Raw genomic sequence first — 23,502 nt, 5'->3', positions numbered from 1 at the left:
GCATTTTGAAAAGTAGTGTACAACCGATGGTCACTACCCCAAGCCCTACATACCATCATGCATTGCACTGATCGTAAAAAAAGACGGACGGGCGACAGCAATGACGTAATCATCGGCGCCGAGAGACGATCGAGCAGAGTCTGAAAGTGCCGTTTCTATTATTCTAGACTGGTGAGTTCACTATATAGTGCTCTACTTCCTAGCCCCTACAGGGAGTAGTGGTTTGAGTGAAGATTTCGGACAGAGCCATTGACTTTTTGATGGCTGATGCCATTATCTTAGAGACACACAAACCCGCCTCCCCTCCCTCACTCGTTTCATTTGATTCGAATGAATATTGTTGGTTACAAGAGGGACGTGAATTTTGCCGTGGGATTCCCCATCATTTTAGTCATCCCTGCAGATTTGTGCACACGCTCCAAGTGCATGCAGCCGCGGCGCGCACAAAGCCGCCATGGTATTAAATGGCGTTCTAGTTCGCTACTTATCGCGCTTGGTCAAATACACACAAAATAATGTCAGAATGCTTGGCGAGTATTCACTTAAAGGCATTCAGTTATGTTGTAAGTGAACAAACAGTTGAGACAGAAAACACGTGTAACTGTACACCGGATCCATGCTTAATCGGGTCTTAAAGTGACAGGAGCCTAATATACTTGCTGCCAAATTATGAGAACCATCTAAATGGCAGTTTTTACCCATGGTATCAAAATTGTGGTTAGTGAAAATGCTAAGTGGCTAGTAACTTTGGAAAACACACTCATACACCTATACATATAGCAACTTCTTGGTTCTGTATCTGGCAAGTTTGTGCATTCTGGGAATCATATTTTTTCAAATAAAGAAAGAATTTTACATAGAGCACAGAGTGAAAAAGAAAAGAATATGACAGTGGGCAACACAGCGCATTGCGCAGCATAGCTGGAAATCAAGGATTTAAAGTTTGTTGATCGTACATCTCCAGTGACTGCACATTCAGTTTGCATGGACGAACACAGAATACACAGTAGATGCTGGCTACAAATGCACACTTCAGAAAGATCTCACAGCTGGATTTAAGCAAGTCTGCCATGTTTGTGAATATGTTTTTTAGATATTGAAAATTTGTTTATATTATAAATGTGATTTTGCTGAATGACAGCAAATTTATTATAGCATCTGCTTTTATATAGTTATGGCAAACACATACTTTCATTTGCAGTTAACTTTGTTTAACAGTTCTATGTTAGGCAGAACTGTTAAACAGAGACTGTTAAACAAATAAACAGAATGAGAGCACTGGGGGTGCTCAGACATTCTCAGCACTCCCACAATAAAAGTGTGATCCGTCAAAACAACAATCGGCCAATGCGGATATTTAAAAAAATAAATAAAAGTAGTCCTTTGTAAGTATTATCTTCAATGCAGCTCACTTCACCCTTGACTTGTTTTAGTTTTAAGGAATGAATGGTCTTATTTTAAAGAAAGCTTTGCAAAACAGCTGGAGATGGACCAAGGACATTTTATTATTTTTTGTTAAATATAGAAGCTCTCTCGTAAGATCCTCTCAGTGGAACTTGTGATTTCAGCACAGCCTAGCGTATAAATAACTACTTATGTAACTTCACGCTGCATTTGCTCATTAGCACCAGTTATATCTGGGTGGAGTGCAAATGCTGCGTGTGAACAGATGATGAAAAAAAAAAACAAAAAAAACGTGAGCTCTGGAGAGCTGATCTGAGCACTGATTTCAGGACAGCGTCATACAGGGGTAGAGGAGTCAATCTGAGCTACAGGTTGAAAGATTTCAAAGGTTCCTTGGAAGAAGAACTAAATAAAAAGAAGGCATGCCGGCTTTGAGCAATGTTAGCTTACAATAATGACAATAAAGGGAAGAAAGTGAGAAATTGTAGGGAAACTTAACTGACTATTTCCCACCATTTACAACTGAACTAACCATTTTCTCAAGTTTATTACGGTCAAGCCAAAGTGAAAGAGAAACAAGCCCATAGCTGTCCATGAATCATTACCATGCCTCAATTCAAAAGATAATCAAAACATTAAAAAACATGCTAAAACATGAGTTTGAATAAATAAACAGGCAAGCTTGATAACTAAATTCCCCCAAAACTCATCTGCATTTTTGCACCGCTTAATAAACGTATGACAACACGGTAATACCGGCATCACAGGCGGGGACAATTTTACCTTATTTAGTAAATATTAGGTGAATGTAGTGTTGTCACGGTACCAAAATTTCAGTATTCGGTACCGATACCAGTTAAAATTCACGGTTCTCGGTACCAATTTCGGTACCAAAGCTTAGTTTAAATTTACATATATTTAAGTGTTTATCACGGTTACAAGTATGGAAACTGTACATTTGTATTATAAACACTTTAGAAAAAGATTAGATAAAATGACCTAAAATAAACAATATTATACACTAACACATTTTTAAAGTTGTTTGTAAAGTTTTAATCCATTATTTATTTAATGCACAATGAATTAAGTGAACAAACATGAACAATCAGGTGTTTGTAATAAATAACATTTTCAAACATTAATTAATGTTGTAAAAATATATTGTTCACTCAATGTGTTGATAACTAAGTAATGTTTATGAATGGTATCTTTGTAGCATTACCATAAAACATGTTTTATTTGACTTGACTGTCCTTTTATTAATCTAAAACTGCATTCATATTTAATTTTAAAAAGGCTTTTTAAACCTGCTGAGTTATAAAGGCAAGAATACGCCTAGAACTGGCACTGACATTAAATGACAATACTAATACCATAGTACTCTGGTGTCGGGTAGATACTACTGTGCTCATGTACTCGTAAAACTACCCCGAAAGCACTTTAGAGGCCGTTCACATGTCGCGCGTGTTTTTTAATTATATTTTTGCGCGTGCTTATTCTTTCCAAAGCGCTTGCTCTCACGCGGCGTCTGTGGTTGCTATGCAACGCCAACGAGTTTTTATTAGGAGCGCGCTTGAATCACGCCTAGAAATTGCGAATTTGCATGTAATCGGCCTCTTATGGCAACGTGACATTAGCCTAATCCAAAATATTTCCATATGTGGCTCTTTCCTCCTTTCGTTTCAACAAGTGGATTCAGAGAGAGAGAGCCATATCAGCGTTATGAAGAGGACGCAACTGTGCACGTTTCAGACATCGCGTCTAGAACAGAACTGGACGAACCTGGTATTCGGTACCTAGAAAAGCTGGTACCGTAACATTTTTTTTTTTTAGTACCGACTTGGTACCGAAGTACCGAGTTTTTTGACAACACTAGGTGAATGTGTACTAGGGATGTATTCACGATTATAGTAACCAAAGTAATCACAATTATCAATATCGTCACGGTTTTGTTAAAATGAGATGAAAATGCTCAGGGAAAAAAAAAAAAAAAGTTTCATATTTGGAAATCAACAAACAACAAATAAAATTAACAGCTCTATGAATTGTTTCCCCAAGCATACACATTAAATATGACTTATGGAGGCAACAACATTTGATAAGACAGAACAAGAAAGACCATTAATAATCTTTCATTGGGCAAAAGTATCATAGGCCTAATATAAAAGACTTCAACATAGAGCGCCTTATGCGCATCCCGTGTTCAGAATGTGTCCCGTGACGCAAAATGGAATCATTGCACGCAGTGCTTCGCAGAGAAAACAATGGGAAGAGTATGGATATTGATGCTTAGTGTATCATATCTATGCATCAGTTTCCCAAATCCCACTGCTTTGCTTTCCGCCAAGTCTTGTAGAAAAAACAACAACAACGTTGCGGGTCTTGTGGCTGTGTCAGAGTGATGCCGTCTGGACAGGATTTACAGCGAGTTTCAAAATCGCGATAATCGAACACGTTTTTGTGATAGATTTTAAATGATAATACCAATTGCAATACTGAACTTGAAATTCTGCATTCACTCATGTTGTTTTCACAAGTCATGCAAGCATTTGACGTCCGTGTTTCATCTGTTCATCATATAAAGCTATTGGGTCTCTTAATTTAGGATTAGACCACTCAATTGATTATTTTTACGATGCCTTTATAGATTTGGGGTTATCTTTTCAATTTAAGAATAAAATGGACTTTAAATGGAGGGACAGAAATCTCTCTCATTTGTGTTTGGAAGTTGAGTGAAACTTTTACAGGTTTGAAACAACATGAGGGTGAGTATTTGACATAATTTATATCTTAAATTCAGTATTCAGAGTCTTGGATAAAACAAACTATCGTGAATCATACGGTTTACAACAACAGTCACATTTTTATACTGCGATTTTCGATGCATCATTGCACCCCTAATACTTGCAGGATGTCACTGCAGAAATTATATATGTGTAGAGAAATAATGTGAACTGTAAAAAAAAAAAAAAAACGATTTATATTTTAGTAAGGATTCACTTAACCTAAATATTTTTAACAAAGTAGTACTAGGGATGTAATGATACCTTTGTCATCATAACATGCGATTCCAATACTCAAATTCTGAATATCAGCCGATACAGAAACGATACCAGTGCTTTTTTTTTCTTTCTTGAGTCTTATAGAAATTCTATACCTATCAGTGTGTTTGAAATGTGATGCTCAATTTCTGATAAACAATCCAATAAATACCAAGGAGAGCTCCATGGTATCTATTGACACGTATAGTGACAGCCAAACTCTCCAAATCACACAGCTTGCGACCTTTGCATTTTCACACGCCTCTTAACAAGGAATATAGTGAACTAAGCCCGAGTACGTAATATCACAAATGAGGGACATTAGTTTTGAGTGATGGAAAGATTATCAGCGAATAAAGGACTTCTATTTCAACAGCAAATATATGGCTTTGGAACAACATGAGTTTGAGTAAATATTGACATGGTTTAACGTCTTGATAAAACTGACTTATGAAGAAAAAACCATGAGGAATTGTTTTCCTTCCAGAAAATCTAAAAGCCAAGGGGAGAAATTATGGGCGTGATCAAGCAGTGTGGGAAACCCATTCACAACTACCGGTAATGTCGACATGGTTAACAAAAACATCTATTGCTTGGAAATATTGACAGTTCTTTGGTCATAATGAAATTACGTAAAATAAAACGATTAAAAGACAAGAAAAGGCTCACTGACATACTTTAAAATATATTTCAGCATTTTGTATTCAACGTCATATTAACGTTACCCCTGACTAAGTAACTTTAACCCAATCGGATCGCGGCTCTCCCGGTCTTAGTGTTATTCCACAAGATTTATGGATAAGCTGTTTGATTTATAATTATTAGGATTATTTTCACATCCTATGCTGTGCACGAACATAAGCTGTTCCTCAATTTGTGTTTCCATTTGAATGGTCAGTCAGCATATGAGGCGGCAGCTGCTTGCGCTAGGGCTATAACGTTAGGCTTTAGCTTCAATTTTTAAGAAATTATTCTCTAATCGTTTGCATATTATGTTGTGAATATATCCCTCGAATGGTCCCTTTTGTCTTGCTCTCTCAGATATTTCACTTGTTCGCTGAAAACTACAAATGATCTCATTGGGAATGTCTGACACCGGTGCATCCACACTATAATAGATGTGCCAGCCGCGAAAGCTTGACAGGCGTAGCAACAGTAACTAGGGAGGAGGTGGGGCTTAGCGAAGGGGCAATTCGTTGTTGTGCCAAGAGTCCTCTGGTCACTTACTGTCCTTCACGTGATCAGTGAACTTTGATTCCTGCTGCACTACACAAGACTCACAAGCTCCTGTTGGATGTGCTGGATGGGATTGAAGTGACCGTTTTTTATTTCTAGAAAAAGGAAAACAACAGTGGATGCGTACTGTAAACGTAGCCGTGGCATATTCCATCCTAACTTCACCCTCACACTCAGTCATCACAAGACAACAACTTCATAAGAAATCAAGTCACATTTTAATAATGAACCATAGACCTTGATGTTGTCCATTGGAAATTGACTGGATAATGTATTGCAGTGATGTCATGTGACAGGTTGACCCACCCTTGCGCCAGAGAAGACCAGTAAGGTCCAATCATCAGAGAAGAGATGTCCCGCAAAAGAGGCAGGGGAAGTTATTTTGAGGAATTAAGATTACGAGGGCACTCGTAATGTGCATTGATAAATCAATTATAATAAATACTGCAGTATTAAAACAAAATTTTAAATATAAGAATTGTCCGTTTTGATTTCATGGCAACTAATCTCGACTTTGAACCTTTATCTACGGATCTGCAGGGATTGAACCTTCCCTACATCTGCTACAAAGCCACTGCAAAAATAAAGCACAAAGTCAACTGAGATTTCAGCATCCACAAAAGTACAAACAGAAAAACTACTGTGCATGTCAGAAACTATTTTAAGGAGACCGCAAAAGCACAACAATCCAAGAGCGAAAAAGAATCCCCAAAACACAGTGGCTATCATGAGAGCGGGATTGAAATGGAAGCAAGCCGGAGTCAAGGCCAAAAATGTACAAAACAGCAGCATAGGAAAAGCTCCGCCCCACAGAGTGCTGTAGCCAATGACGATTCAGGCAGCTCAACCAAGCACACCACAGAGAGGGGAAATATTTGCAGCTGTCTGCTTAGTGGTTAACAGAACAATAGCAAATGTGTGTCCACTACAGAGAATTGGTTGAGAGAGGGACAGCAGCGGGGTGTGCATATGCTGTGGTGACTTTAGTTCGCTGAGGGGGGTGCGGGTGGGTGTGATCGTATTGTCCTTGAAAACACATACGCAGCAGTCAGTTTCAACCAGGACTGAAACTGTTTTTCCACCTCTCTTCGACTTCCCTCCCCACAAAGCAAACAGACTCTCGTAGAAAGCGAGGAATGAGTGCGCACGCACGCACACACACGCATTCCAGCTTGTATTGTGGCATGTCAGATCCTGTCTCAGCTTTTCTGGTAGCTCGCAAATAACTGGAAAACACTTCCCTTCCTTTTTCCTTATATGTCGCTCTTTCGTTGCATTCTCTATGACATATGTCCTCATTCTTTTCCCAAGTATCTGATTGAAGAGTGTGTAACCGATGACTCATTCGCATCTCAGACCGCTTTGCTCTGATGCATGCATCATTCAGACAACAAAAGACTTTTGATGCAAGAGTTTAACACATAAGGGAGTGTCTAATCTATATGTTAGAGCTCTTAGAAATACTTGATTCTGATTAGATTTTTTCTTATTTTTTAATTTGTGCAGTGTAAACATCATGCATTTTGTATCACTCTGTGGTCTCAACCAATATCATTTTAACTTAAATCATTATTTCCTGTCCATTTGTTCATATGGCAAGTAGTTTGTAATATGCGCTGATGTAAGCTGGAGATTGCCACAAAATAAACCCTATTCAGGATGACAGAGATGTGTTTTTTTTTCTACCAATATGACCTGCTGAATGCGGTATTAACAAAACTCCATAATCTTACAATTAATGTTTCCCATACATTGATTTATTGGTGGTGCCCACCAAAATATCAGCATTGACTGCCACAAATAAATTACAGTATTTGCCATTCATTAACTAGACTGTGGCAGCCCAAAAATACATTCTCATAATAACATAAAAGGTCCTGTTTTGCAAAAATGCTGTCAAACTAACTAAAATCGAAAGAGCGATAAGTACACACTTCGTTCACTCAATCAGCTGCGCGGGTCGGATTCTCAATACCGGTTCACAGTTAATGAAAGCAGTAAACTCCATCTGTGCATGTGCTGAGTTTAACATGCATTTGGGAATGTAGCGGGCACCAGTTACTCACTATTTTTACATTTGTATAGTTGACGATTACAGTATTTCACTAGATTTGCAATAATATGCATTTGTAAAAGCAGTTTCCGGCTAAATAAAAGCTCATGGGTTTCTCTTCCAACTCAAAGTGCTCCAGATTACTTTAACCGGTCAACAGACCACAGTTTCACAAAATCCAGTGGGATATTACAAACATATCCATGATTGGTTACATGTTTTTGATTTCTAATAAATAAACTTACCCAATAAACTCAGTTCTTGCCAATTCAGTCCACAAAACACTCGGTTCTTGCCAATTCAGTCCACAAAACAAGTAGTTTAGTGGTATAGTCATTACGTCTCTAAGTAGGTGTAATGAATAATAACGCAACACCTAATAATCTTAAAGGAATTCAAAGCAAAAAGTTAAAAAAAAAGCATATTTTTTAATTATCGTCTTAAAAATAAATATCTTAAAGACTTACTAGCTGAAAGGATATTACACAAGCATAGAACTTGAACATGTCAGGGTTTCCCATAGATTCATTAATTTGTGGTGGCACGTCACAATATCAACGCTGACCTCCACGGATTGATTTTTCAAATTTTAACCATTTACATTTACAAGTCTGTCTCGTATTCGGTACACACACATTTTGGGTACTCCAGTAGTAATTATTTATCAGCCGACTTTTTACTTCTACTCTTTACATTTTCACGCAATTATCGGCAGGCTACTTTCTACTACTTACATTTTTAAAAATAGCCTCGTTACTGTCATTTCATTTCAGCTTGTTTTCATCTCTGAAATAAAAAAAAAACCTATCCAGATAAATTGTGCCATCCGGATAAAGTGCATTTGATTGTGGTTGGTTGTAGTGTTGTCAAAAAACTCGGTACTTCGGTACCAAGTCGGTACTAAAAAAAAAAAATGTTACGGTACCAGCTTTTCTAGGTACCGAGTAGCTACCAGGTTAATCCAGTTCTGTTCTAGACGCGATGTCTGAAACGTGCACAGTTGCGTCCTCTTCATAACGCTGATATGGCTCTCTCTCTCTGAATCCACTTGTTGACACGAAAGGAGGAAAGAGCCACATATGGAAATATTTTGGATTAGGCTAATGTCACGTTGCCAAAAGAGGCCGATTACATGCAAATTCGCAATTTCAAATATAGGCGTGATTCAAGCGCGCTCCTAATAAAAACTCGTTGGCGTTGCATAGCAACGACAGACGCCGCGTGAGAGCAAGCGCTTTGGAAAGAATAAGCACGCGCAAAAATATAATTAAAAAACACGCGCGACATGTGAACGGCCTCTAAAGTGCTTTCGGGGTAGTTTTACGAGTACATGAGCACAGTAGTATCTACCCGACACCAGAGTACTATGGTATTAGTATTGTCATTTAATGTCAGTGCCAGTTCTAGGCGTATTCTTGCCTTTATAACTCAGCAGGTTTAAAAAGCCTTTTTAAAATTAAATATGAATGCAGTTTTAGATTAATAAAAGGACAGTCAAGTCAAATAAAACATGTTTTATGGTAATGCTACAAAGATACCATTCATAAACATTACTTAGTTATCAACACATTGAGTGAACAATATATTTTTACAATTAATTAATGTTTGAAAATGTTATTTATTACAAACACCTGATTGTTCATGTTTGTTCACTTAATTCATTGTGCATTAAATAAATAATGGATTAAAACTTTACAAACAACTTTAAAAATGTGTTAGTGTATACTATTGTTTATTTTAGGTCATTTTATCTAATCTTTTTCTAAAGTGTTTATAATACAAATGTACAGTTTCCATACTTGTAACCGTGATAAACACTTAAATATATGTAAATTTAAACTAAGCTTTGGTACCGAAATTGGTACCGAGAACCGTGAATTTTAACTGGTATCGGTACCGAATACTGAAATTTTGGTACCGTGACAACACTAGTTGGTTGAAAAGTATAAACTTATACCATTCTGTTGCCATTAGCTATATCAGAGCTCTCATGTGTCACGCATTGAGTGTCACAGTAACTCATTTCCGTCTTTTGCATTTCTCTCGCGGAAAAACTGTTTAATACATTTAATATCAATCAGGATTATTAGTATTTTTCAATTTTGATTAATCACTTGGATTATTCATTCATTTTGACAGCACTAATGTTTAGTGTATATAGACAAGACAACCATATAAGGGTACTTATTACTAAACCTGCCCTGGGTAGTGGTGAGTACACCAATTTTCTTGTCCGTTGCCCTCACAGATTCCTGCAACTAAGCTTGTGTACAATTATATTCCAATAATGCTTATTGATAACATGCCTCTAAAGTTTGACTTTGTGTCATTAGAATACATATACCCTCCAACCTAGGATGCTGCATTTTTTTAAGTTTCGGACGCAGCCTGTGTGCGTTACAAATAGGCCTCCACAAGATGCTAGCCAACTGCAAGAGTTCTCGTCTTCTAAGGAGAAAACTGCCATGGGACAACTCTCTAAATAGACCTGACCTAGAACACCCTGAAACCAAAACATGATTTAACACCACAGGTAGACTCACTGTGAGCTGAACTATGAAAAAAAAAAATGAAAAAACAGAAACAGCATCACTTGCAAAAAACAAAAAATATTAAAAAAAAACCAACATATGGTCAAATGCCAGTCCATAAGAAGAAAGTGTGATTCATCATGCACCAAAACTACGGGTGGAGGAAATTATTAGATTATTATTATTAGATGCATTGCGATGCGGACGTGGACAATTCGGAATTCATTCACAAATGTCAAAAATCGATTTTCCAAAAAAAAAAAAAAAAAAAAAAATGATTTATAATAAAGTAATATTGATGAAACGCAACAGACAGAACTCTGAAGCGCGGAAGTTCAGTGCCCGGACCGTCAGTGGCGTGCACATAACAGAGACGCCATGGCGGAGCGCGAAATCCAAACAACCTCGTTAAAAGCTGACGTGTGGAAATATTTTGGCTTCTGAAGTTGAAGGGGGAAAGGAGCTGGACAAGAGCCACACTATTTGTAAGCTTTGTAGAATAAAACTAAAATATTTCGGAAACAATTTATGAGAAAGAAATATGAGAAGCCATGACACGTTTCCACCTAGAGGAGGAAAAACACTTGGCTGTACCGATGTTCTGACGATTTGTGCTGCCTTGTCGAAAAATGCTACCATAGCGTGAATCGTTTACAGAGAACGTCGATTAATATTATATGAAATACAATTATAATACAATTCAGCTACTATATACTAGACTACTGTTTTTATTTTTAAAATGGTTAAAAGAAAAATTATTATCAAATATTCATATTTGACTGTCAAAGTACAGCTTAGTAGCTGAAAACTTTCTGACTGTACAAATATTCATATGGTAGTTAGCATTTTTAAAGGGAAATTACATAACACATGAAAATGTACATCAATGCACATCAAAATTTCAATGGGTAGCATGAATCGTCAGAACACCTGTCCTTGTAATATTATTAATTTAGCTACAAGTTCAAGCACACATTTATTTTCCTGTTGGTTTTTTGCAATGTTAATAAAATATATTGTACATTACCAGTAATTCTTTATGGGTACAGACACACACACACAAAAAAAGATTCAGAAAATCGATAATCACTTTAGCATCGAATCGCAACCCTCTGAATCGTAATCGAATCAAATCGTGAGGTGCCTAGAGATTCCCACCCCTTAACCAAAACCCTCAGGGCAGTTTTGGTGGGTTTTGGTGCATGATGAATCACAGTGGGATTAAAGCAAAAGTGCCCTGTGTGACAAGGCATCATCAACACTTGATTATAGAACTCTGACAGTATTAGACATAAGCCTGAGTAAATTAATTAGTCGGTGCTTAGTCATTTGCGTCCTCTAATGGGATAGCAAAGGTATTAGACACCTAAGCCACTAACCATCCAAACTCTAAACACCTTGGGCCGAGATAATACTTATAGTAAAATACAGTGTAACAGGACAAAGTTTAACACAGTTTAAAACACATAAAGGACAAGTGAATAGATTGTGCTGTATAACAGATTGCAGCTGCAGCAGGCAGTCAAATATGATCATCATATCATATGCACGTGGGAGGCAATTCAGACAACAGCTTCTGCTGCTCCAAATATGTGGATTATGAGAAGAAAAACAATAAGCTGACTATGATGTGCCTTTATATGGAGTGACTTTGAGACAAAGTCAATACAGGTGTCAAGTAGGAAAACACCATTTAAATTCACATAGCAATGAGAGAATTCCAATGATAGCATAATTGTAGAACTATTTCACCAAACATCACACAAGCTTTTTGGTTCCTGCTGACTCAGGCAATGCTGAAATGTAAAGAGCAACACCATCAGCAATGGCCTGGCTCCAAACTAATGCTCAGTGAACTTTGGTACACACACAGCCAACTGAACTACGATCAGCCATGTGCTTTAACCCACTATATCTCTAGTGTGTTCAAATCTCAAAGCGTTAGGGAAGCATACTGACCTTTTCAGCATGTACATCAATCAATTATTCCACATTATAGCCTTTACTTCTCATTCAGACAGCTTTGCAGTCACACCGCATAGACCAGGAAATGGGTGTGCCGGTGACGCAACACTTTTTAAACATCAACCTGAGAACGTTACTGCAGGTAAAAGGTAACAACCATGGGCGGGGCGTCCTTTCTTTTCCTGTCACTTCCTGGAATTTGAAAATCTAAAGTATAGTGCTGTAACCACTAAGGGAAAAGAAGAGGATGTGCTTTTTTTAAAACATGCACTCCTTGCTTGGAAGAACTATTACTAGCACTACTTCTCTCCACACAGCTCTTCCCTTTGCAAGAAATGCAATAGAACAGGCACCAATTCATTTTTATTTTGCCAAATTGGTTCAACAGAGATACAATTCATATATTAGAGTGGACCATTTTTGATAGAACTGGAAATGATCATCATATGAACAATTTATGAGTAAATAGGACTTCCCAATACATTTGGAAGAATAACTCTGCTATTCAGTGAAGCCTTCTTAGTTCTCATCCTATTCAACTTCTAAAAAAACAGCAATTCAAACATCAACTAACTCTTTAAGAGTTATTATTACTCACAAACTGGGTTTGATGAGATCAACTTCAATTCTGATCAAATCAATTTTTCAAACAAAAAATAAAATAACATTTTGGAGACTGCTTTTTGGAAAAGTACTGGCTAGTTGGTTCTCTTCAAATATGTATTAAAATAAGATCATGGTAAGATTCTACACCATCTAAACTGTTCTTTAATTGCTAATTTAAAATCTAAATGACTTTTACTTTTGAGGAATATAAAAGATGATTGAGACACAATCACCTCACAATCACCTAGGTGAAATCACCTCAAAGAATATTCAGGCCTTCAAGAAGAGACTAAACAAACATCTCCTTAGCAAAAAACTGTGATATCTTGATGCTTATTGCCACTTTTTACACATTCTTAGTTCTGAGTAGCTGCAGATCACGATAGGCTCTCAGGCCACAAACTGTTAAAGCCTGTATCTGCCAAAGCACAAATAAAAAAAATAAAAAATAAAAAAAACATTGTGTTCTATTGTCCATCCAAAGGAAGTCTATGCTGTTCACCAAAACTGTTTTTGAACAATCTTTAAAAAAAAATTCTGCAGGAGAAAAATATACATGGCGAGTAAATGACAACGATTTTTGAGTCAACCATCCCTTTGAGCAAAGACGTTAGAGGCTGTAGCCTATTGTGAATAGCCACTGTCCCAACATAAAGTGTAGAACACCTTACTTTTACAGTTACAGTAGTATTAAAAATATTATGCATAATATGCATTTAAAAAAGTTAGCAATATAATAAGTTACAAAAGGTCTTGAATTTATTCTGTAAGATCTGTAATTTTAGCAAAACTTCATTGACAAAAATTTGCATACTTGATTTTCCAAGTTCAGGACTGCCAAGGTCCACAACTGTTTCAAAACTCCTCAACATATAAAATAACAACAGAAACTCAAATCTCCTAGTCAAAGTTACTAAACATTTCTGCATTGATGCATGACAACACAATGCTCAAATATTCTGTACTGGTATGCAAATCTTCAGATCCTGATAACAATCAATCATAGAACTAATCAAAATATATATTTATTAAAAAAAACAAAGTACATATCCTCTGTTGAAGTCTCAGGACCAAATAAAAAAAAAACAAAGTCCAATCATAGCATTAGGTCCGAATGCAATGACCCAATGTCCTACCTACCTGCCTGTCAGCCTATGTTTTTCCATACCTCCGTACACCCAGCTCACGCGGACATCACACGCCATCAGCACGTTCCCTCAGGATATGCAGCGTTGTAGACAAAGTCACACAGCGCCGCAAACAAACTGCCGCCACCTTACAGTTACTCCTGAACCAAAACAACAAGCTTTTTCTGCGTTCACGCCATAACCGTAATTTAGAGATGGCAGTTCCTGTGACGCTCTACTCAGAGCTGCTCATGTCCTCAGACTCGGATTATGCACTTCTATGTCAACACTATCAATGTCAAAATGAATCTGCAAACTAGGTGGTACAAGTCAGAGCTATGCAAGTTGTTCAAGTTCAATATTATTGTAATACTATGTGCTTGGAGACATGAGGTATTTTAACAGGCTCTCGTGCTTTGCAGAGTATTCTTTTGCAGTACACGTTCGTGTGTTTTGGAAGAGGTGTGGTTTTGGAGACACTCTGAAGGGAGGGTGGGATCTAATGCTTTCAAAGCTAGCCTCTCCGAAATTGCCAACCCTACCTTTATCATAAGGTTCAAATTTGTTCTTAGAGTTAGTTCTTTTTTTTTTTTTTTTTTGCATTCATAAAAATCTGTGTATGTCACTTTACTGATTTATTTTTGCATTGGCACTACAATTCAGTGCTAAATTTATGTACAGGTATGATTAACTGTATTTTGTAAATGTATTCATGTTACTTAAGAAATGATTAAACAGTGTTTTTTTTAATAACAGCGCTGTGTCCTTCCGCGCCTGAAAGACACACCCTGCATGGTGCTCACATTATAGCCGGTCATTACAGCGGTCAAACTATTTGGTTACCCGTCATTGACTCGTCGTCTTCAAAGACACACCTCCCCTCACAGCTTTTGACCAATTCTTTAGTAACGGCCGGGAGAATTGAGCTCCCTAAAAGGGTGGGGGGCGTCCCAAATCGGGCGAGTGTACACATGTACCGGCCCTCTCAGGTCAAGGTAGACGATAATGAAAAAAATCCCAAACATTCCAGCTTTGAGGCGTTTTGCTCGGGGTCTGATAAGCATTATGAGCGGCACTGACTCACGCTGAGGTTCTCATTGGACTCTCAGAGACTGGACGTGAGGTTAAAGTCCCCGTGAACCGGAAGTTGCAAACGATTTTTCTCCAGTGCTGTGACGTATTTCCAAGTGAAACGGAATATTGAACAGAGGGCAGGGTTTTACTCTAGCGCTCCTCCTCGCCATCTCTCGCTCATAGCAAACTAACGGCTTGAAGGGAGTGGTTAAGCGTTTCCCCACCCAAACTGTGAAACCTACGTCATCAGAAAAAGAAACCGTTCCAGACCGGAAGTAACTTTTCAGATTTTGATTAAAGATTACCAAGGTAAAACATTTTTTAAATATATTTTTACTTGCACGGATTAATTGTTCACCACAAGACTAGTAATATGCGCTAACAAAGTAAATAGGTTCAATTTTGATTTCACGGGGACTTTAAAAACACACACACACCGTTAAACCTACAGTGTGTAAATGGGAGTCACTGTTAACACACACAGACAGAGAGAGAGAGAACCGCGCCTTTCCCTTCCCCCACATTCACACCCTTTCAAAATACTAACTCAACAGGTTCCCAAACTTTTTTTCGTAAAGATTATTGCATATACATGATGAGTAAACTGACCGAATTTCGCCCTCTTCTGGGAAAAAACGCTAGTCGGAGTCAAAGTCACGTAAACCTGAGAAATAGTCTGTGCACCTGTGATCAGTTCAGGTAAAGCAGTAAGTGCGAATGTGATACTCCATATTTGAATCCAAAACATGCGAATATACTGCACTAAAAATCACAATTAAACTCAAATATATTCATTCTCACTCCGAAGTAATAATAAAAAATCCATAAGAGCCAGTAATTCATTAAGAACCACGCGTATTCGTTCAATTGAATTTAAAATGAATGGCTATTATATTTAGCAACTCGCGTTATCAAAAAAAACAATGCTTTTTAAAATGGTCAGGTGACTTCCGCAAACTCAGGTGTGTTAATGGGCCTTGACCCGTTTTACTTCACTGCAGTGAACATTTCACACTCACTGCCATTTATTCACCCATAAATGCATTACTATCCACTTTCAATTCATATATAGAAATCATACTGACAACCCTATCAAAATACATTACGGTCCTGAAAGTGTATTATGGAAGAAAATACTCACAGAGGTGTAAAAACTATTGAAATCGTCACATTATAGATCAAAGGCACTGAAGCTAACGTTAATCCCAATGCAAATCAATTTCGGGATTCATTTGCAGACATGCAGATTTATGAGCACAATTACAATTAGGAGCATCGTAATAATGTTTACTAACGCACATAAAACTAACGTTAGAGTTCTCTAAACCAATAACTTTATCTATTCCATTTATCCTGGATCTCTGCAATAAGGTTGGGAGGAAACACCGAAACGCTCCGTTATCAGGATCTCTTTCACGAAGCCAGCATTACAATTATAGGAAAATACTATGCACTCGATTTAAAAATGAACTTTAGGGGATTTCTGGGAAACAAGCTTCCTCCTTCCCAATGATCCTCACGCTCGTGCCATTTCGATTAGCACAGCAGCTAACGCCACTAACGTTAGCTTGCTAACATGGAGAGCTGGCTAACTTTGTTCTACTCCACTATTAAGAGGCCAAACAAGGAAAACCAGAGGACAACAAAGAAAGCCAACTGAGATATGAGAACAAACAGAAGAGTTTCCATAGTGTCTACCTTTGTTTTTGGTTTCGTTAAAGTCCCGATGTGAGGTCGTGGCCTATCGAAACGGGCTTCTCTATGGCCAGTTTCAGATTTTCCAAGCGGTAGGAAGTGATTGTAATTCCAAACGTTTGCTGCTCTATATTTGGGCGTTTCAGCCCCACGCTACGCCAAATGCATCTGTCCTATTTTATGAGCTCGCTTTCTAACGCGTGACCTGTAACGCGTTTCCCCTGGATGAAGCAAAACAAAGAAGAAACGTGATATGAACAAATTTAAGCAGTCTTTTTAAAAACCCACCAATCTATCTCGCTCCCCTTGTTCACTCCTCTCTTTGCTCTCGTCGTCCCACTGCGAAGCGTCTGACCCCTCCCCTGAAACAGGAGTTCAGCTCACCGACACCGCTTGGGCGGGGACACACGAGTCTGACTTTTTAATATGCGAGCGAACGAAAAACGTAATTTTACACTGCAAAAATAAATGGGCTTATAAATGTAAACGCACTTAAGTGCAGTTATTCGTTGCAGTAATTATCGGGCATTGTTAATATATCTCGAAACGACTTTTCGCGGCACCTTCGTGTTGGAATGATTGGAGAATTCCACCAAAAAATAAGCTATAGTTTATGGGGAACGATATATAAAGAATTTAAAATTAAATAAACAACAATAAATACACTCTAAAAAATGCTGGGTTGTTTTAACCCAATTTTGGGTAAAATATATATACATTTTTAAATTACATTTTTACCCAAAATTGGTTTAAAACAACCGAGCATTTTTTAAAGTGTAAATAACATTGTACGCTGTGATAAAATAAACAACAAATAAATAAATAATGTAAGTTTTTCTGGCACAATTTAGTCGTAGCCTACGTAGGTTAATATTTATTAAATCTCCTTTGTTAATAGCCTAAATTAATCTGTGATATAATTTTTCTTTCTTTCGTTTGGTTTTTACCCTTTGTTTATTATTTTAATGTATTTCTGTTTTTTGTTGTATTTCCTCATTTTAGTTCTCCTGCAATTTAGCCTGAATGATCAAACTTGAAGCATAATTTAGGGTTCCTCAGATTACAAGGATTCAAGCAGTGTTAATTGTGCCTTGAGTGTTTTTAAATTTATATGATGTATCTCATAGTGAAGTTAGTGGTGATTATTTCTATTCTGTTTGATTATAATCTTGATGGACCTTCACTTGTTACCACAGAACTGATATTGCATTCAAAACATGTGAATTATTAATGTCTTGGTCCATCTCTGTTCATCTCATTAGAATAATTCATCCAGTCACTAGATGGATGTGTCACTTGAAGGTTTGAGAAACAGACTATTTTAGAATTACAGCATAATCAAAGAACAAAACAGTGAGATTGGGTGTTTGTGATAACTGGTTCATGCTTTCAGATAAGCTTTTTAAATGTCAATGAAATATTATCTGTTGACAAAACAAATTGTCTGTGTTTTGTCTGTCTATTTTTAAATTTGAAATTGACCAGCTGAAGACAAAATGTTATAATTAATTAAGTAATTTCCTATATTTCTTAAACCAGGATGACTCATGATCAGACTCATGATCAGACTTTGTGACCAGCGAAGCAACAGTCATATCTAGTCATTGTCATCTTAACCTTTCATTTTAATGTGGGAGGTTACAGGAACAGGAGTTCCCCACCCAGGAAATCAAGCTCAGCTCATATTAAAACTCAGTTCAGATGTTGAGAACAGGGCTCGACACAACCAGTCAGTAGGGAGTTTGTGGATTAAAGCATTCAGTAGTTGAGTCAGAGTCGTGCAATATAGCTCCTTATATGTCAGGTAACTCCCTTGACCCTAGGGTGCACAAAAAGTTCAGCAGCTACAACGAGAATTCCACAGTTGTCCATGTGACATTGCATATCAGTGACTGTTAAAGTTCACACACTGGTAGCCACAGGGCAGCTTGCTGCTAAAAAAAAAAAAAAAAACTAGCCCAAAGTATGGGAGTAATTTAATTGCAAAACAAATGAGGTTTAGGATCACTTCAACATATTTAATCGCACAGGCTTTGTCAGATATTTAATAATAAAGAATATGATGCAAAGCATGCGCAATTGCTATCTTTTGGTAATTTTGGATTGTGCTTTTGGAAAGGATTTATCTATTATGTTATGCATTATAAGGCATAGGTAACCCTGACCCCCCTAAAACGAATATACAAATATCTTTATTATGACACACTTCTACAAATCCACACTGATGCACTACATTATTTATACTCCAGTTTTAGTCATCAACGTAGTCTGAGGCCATAAAATATACACCATTCAAAATTTGGTGGTCAGTATGATTTTTTTTTTCTTTTGAAAGAATTGAATACTTTTATTTAGCATGGATGCAAAAGTGACATTATAAAAAAAGTAACATTATTGTAAAAAAAAAAGTTGATTATGATTTTTATTTCAAATAAATGCTGTTCTTTTGAACTTTCTTATCAATAAAGAATCCTGAAAAAAGAACCACAGTCTCAAGAATCAAGCATCAACTGTTTGTTGAAAAACAGAAATGTTTGAAATGTTTCTTGAGCAGCAAATCAGCATATTAGAAAAAGGATCATGTGACAGACTGTATGCTGAAAATTCAGCTTTGTCAACAGAGGAATAGAGGAATAAATCACACATATATATATATATATATATATATATATATATATATACATACACACACACACACACACACACACACACACACACACACACATATATATATATATATATATATATAATAGAAAACAGTTCTTTAAAATCGTAATACATTTTTACAATATTTCTGTGTGAATTTTTGATCAAATAAATGCAGCATTGTGTGCATGAAATCCTCCTCACCCCAAACTATTGAACGGTAGTGAATGCCCATCTGGGTCAATTGTTTTTTCTATATCTGCTAGTTCCCGATGTTCTCTCAGAATGCCACAATTAAGGTCAGAGTGGAATCCTGACCATTTCAAGGACTGACGAAAAAAAAAAGGCAATAAGGCCTTGGTTTGGAGCTCAAGCAGATTCTTTTAACATCAAGTGAAGAATCTTCAACGTAGCCCTCCTTAATCCTGTAATTGTGGACAAATGTGGGCACAGAGGACTCATGTGTGATCCTAATTTTTATTTATTATAAATGCTATCACTGTCTTCGATAAAGTTTTGTCTATCCATTTATGGTGTTTTTTTTATTTTTTTTATTTTGGGGGTATTTTAAATTTTTTTACTTCAAAAAGTAACATATTTTCTATGTAAATTATGCTTATTTTTATGTTTTATTTTTTATTTTATTTTTAACTACATTAAAATATCATTCCAATAAGTTCTTAGAGCTAAAACCTAAAGATGAAGTGACTTTGCTGTCACCTGGTGTCTTATTTTGGCTTATTTTAGAATGCTCTAAATTACAGTTTTTCCCAATCATTTCTATTTTTGACCCAAATACAAGATTAAGGAGTTTTTTTTCACCCACTTAACATTGTAGTATTAAGTAAAAAAAAAATAAAAAAAAAATAAAAAAAAATAAAAATGGGTGTGTTCAGGAGGCAAACTTATGAAAAGTAGCCAAGTCTTGTACTGCTCAGATCAAGAGAAGTATTTTTAAAAATAAATCAAAACTATTTTGCCCACATTTGTCCACAATACGGTTTTAGGGTTAAATATGGAACCAGTCTGTTGTATAAAATCAAGATGGTGCATTTCACACATAATGCAGACTTTCTTGAAAAGTCTCTGGGATTCAACATCATCAACTAGACTGTCACCAATGAGGAGCTATAGGAGACTCAGATCAAAAATATAAAAGGAAGCAACCATCTAGGATTGTTCATAATGTCTCAGGACACAAATAGGTAGAGGATTCGGCAGGTGATGCCTCACCTCTGGCCCAGCAGCTGAGGGTAAGACAGGTTTATATTTACATCACAACCTGAATGCAAAGGCTGACAGACTATAGGTGGCCAAACCAAGAAAGAGCTGATTACCAGTTTTTCATTGAGGTGACAAGAAGAGGATACAGAGACAGGATCAGTCGCAGAATGTTTATTTCTGCCAAATGTGGCAGTGTATGAAATAATTGATTGAACTCATTGTGGTTGGTTAGAGTTCTCTTGGCTCCATCTAGTGTCCATTGTACAGTAGTGCCATGTAATATGATCTGATGGGAAAATGTTACAAGCAAAGTTATTTTCTTCCCAAACTCAAATGAGAGGTAAATTACATTAAGAACGCCTAACAATTTTACCATGATGTAGATCAAAATAATGATTAAATCAAGGTAATGCCTATATATATATATATATATATATATATATACATATATATACATATATATACATATGGCTGTCAAACGATTAATCGCGATTAATCGCATCCAAAATAAAAGTTTGTGTTTATATATATAAATACACACACATGCTTGTATATATTTAAGAAATATTTTCATGTATATACTGTATATAGATTCATATATACTTTATATTATATGTAAATATAAATATTTTATATATAAATATTTTTTTTTCTTAAATATACATGCATGTGTGTGTATTTATATATACAAAATAATTATACACAGTGCACCCACACATATTATGTAAACACAAACTTTTATTTTTTATTTGCGATTAATCGTTTGACAGCCCGGTTAAAAATCTTTGTCATCCTTTGATCAATGTATGACTGTTTAGCAGTGCATGTCCTTAACAGTGCATGTTCTTATTGGAGGATTCTATGGAGCTGAAAACATTGTCAGTTTCAGTATTATAGTATGTTTTATCAGTCTCTTTTCAGTATCAATTATTATACTGTAGGCTATAGGAAACTTTTCCAGTATAGTGCGTCATATTTTTCAGAAAACATTTTTATTTTAGTATCCAGTTTTTCTTTTGCACACAAACATTTGATCCAGATCTTCACCTTTTACACAAAACAAATTTATTTTTACTAGAGTCTTAAGCACTTGCCAAGCACGTTCAAACCATAAATTCAAACACACGAAGGTTTAATGTCAATACACAAGAGGGAGCCAGATGGCCACAAGATTTAATTATCTATAAAACCAGGCAGGATTGATGTAGGCCAGGAACTGCAAGCCCATCATTTAACCTTTTCTGGTCATATCCTTGCTTTCGCATGCTCTGCTTTACCTCACACACATCCACATAAAAGAGGTGTCACTTTGCATTGAAAATGGGTACAACATATAGGCTAGGCCTACTGTAAATAAAGGCCTTTTTCAATAGTCATGCATTTAGAATTTAAGCATGTTATTATTTAAAATAATAACTGGTGTGGACTGTTGCTGATAAATCTGTAATATTAGTTTGTGCTAAACATGTTCGTGTTGTGATTACCTTTAGTAGCCTAATTGCCAGGCTCATGAACGCGCGTAGACGTGCACGAGAACTGCTGTTCAGCTCGAAACGGGAATTTGCAGCGCTTCGGCGATTCCCTGATTCACATCAATGTGACGAGAAGAACGTCGTGAGTAGATGTCTATACGCAAATTTGGATATGGAGAAACTATTTAAAATTTTGTTTCGATTATTTGACTGATCATGCCCATAGATTTAGTGTAGCTAGCTATTATTGCTCAAAACTGGAATGGAAACGATGTCAACAGAATTCAGTTAATTTTAGATGGTTTTAATTTGATTTGACGCTCTTTTATGATTATGTCTGATTTATCGCCTGCATCTGGGATATACTTTACATTATCCGTAAAAAAAAGTTGGACGAGGAAAACTGTTGTTCTTGTTAGAGAGATTAGAGCGCGCAGACATAATCTGGATTAGTCAACTGTCCACATAGAGCGCGCATGTGTGCCATAACCTACTGCCATCAGTGATTTTAACCTTATGTCACATTTCAAGAAAACTTGACAAAGCAGCAGAATGTCTCTAAATGATGTAAGGCATCGTGATAAGACCTCTTGCGTCAGGGTTTCTTTGCTATAGCCTACTAAGCCTAACGTGGACATGAGACATTGATTTGAGTTAAATAAAGAAGGACGATTTTTTAAATGGAATATTGCATTATTTACTATAGCCTAAATGATTTATCAGTGCACATCTTTAAAAAAAAAAAAAAAAAAAAAGTTCAAATACCCGCGTAATCTTTAACAATTGTATCACAACAAGAAAGGGCTATCACAACGTCTGTTCCAATCCGAATGCAAAATTTAATTTTTTTTAAATATATAATGTAAAAATGACATATGAAAACAATCTTCCTAACACTTTTAATGTATTATTATTATTGTATTGTTCAAAATTTTAGCTGTTTTGTTTAATGCTCGCCATATAATTAAATAACCTCTGATCTATTGTTATTACAGACAATATGCCTCATGACCCCAATTTGGTGCTAGGTGAAGATTGTAATTTGCAGTGCAAAAAAGACAAAAGTAATACAAAAGTAGCACAGGTAAATATCCAGTTTAGGGGTCATTATACAAAACACTTCACCACTCAGTGCTGACCAATTAGAATCAAGTATTTTTGGAGGCCATGTAATGATCTGACAGATGTGTGTTTTGGCAGAATTCTTTATATTGATTACATGGTATAGCACCAGTAAAATTTGAACTAAAACATTTCTTTGTCTGTTTTGTCTTCTTGCAGTTTTACATAAACTTCAGACACATGCGTAAAGAGGGTGAGATTTGCATAAAAAGATGCTGAAAACAAACATGCATAAATGGGATCACACAAATAGCCATTAAAATAATAAATCCCACCCTGCAGTGAATCTTTATGAATGCACCTTAA

General features: G+C 36.4%; 1 protein-coding gene across 7 annotated transcripts in view; it reads right to left on the bottom strand.

Annotated features, from left to right (window-relative positions):
- The window catches only part of ctnnd1 (catenin delta 1), a 34,480-nt gene extending 17,331 nt beyond the window's left edge, over positions 1-17,149 (bottom strand). For 3 of the 7 annotated variants that reach the window (XM_039689630.2, XM_039689608.2, XM_039689623.2), the window contains exon 1: positions 16,736-17,074. The gene's annotated coding sequence lies outside the window, so the exon portion shown is untranslated. Of the gene's footprint in view, positions 1-16,735 lie in introns of all 7 variants that reach the window. The other 4 variants (XM_039689638.2, XM_039689652.2, XM_039689659.2 and 1 more) reach the window with 3 other exon arrangements.
- Positions 17,150-23,502: the final 6,353 nt, after the last annotated feature.

This window comes from Pimephales promelas, chromosome 6, assembly GCF_988280905.1.
Source record: "Pimephales promelas chromosome 6, fPimPro1.hap1.1, whole genome shotgun sequence".
NCBI classification, from domain to species: Eukaryota; Metazoa; Chordata; class Actinopteri; order Cypriniformes; family Leuciscidae; genus Pimephales; species Pimephales promelas.
Note: the sequence above shows the minus strand (reverse complement) of the source record. Positions and strands in the feature narration are given on the sequence as shown.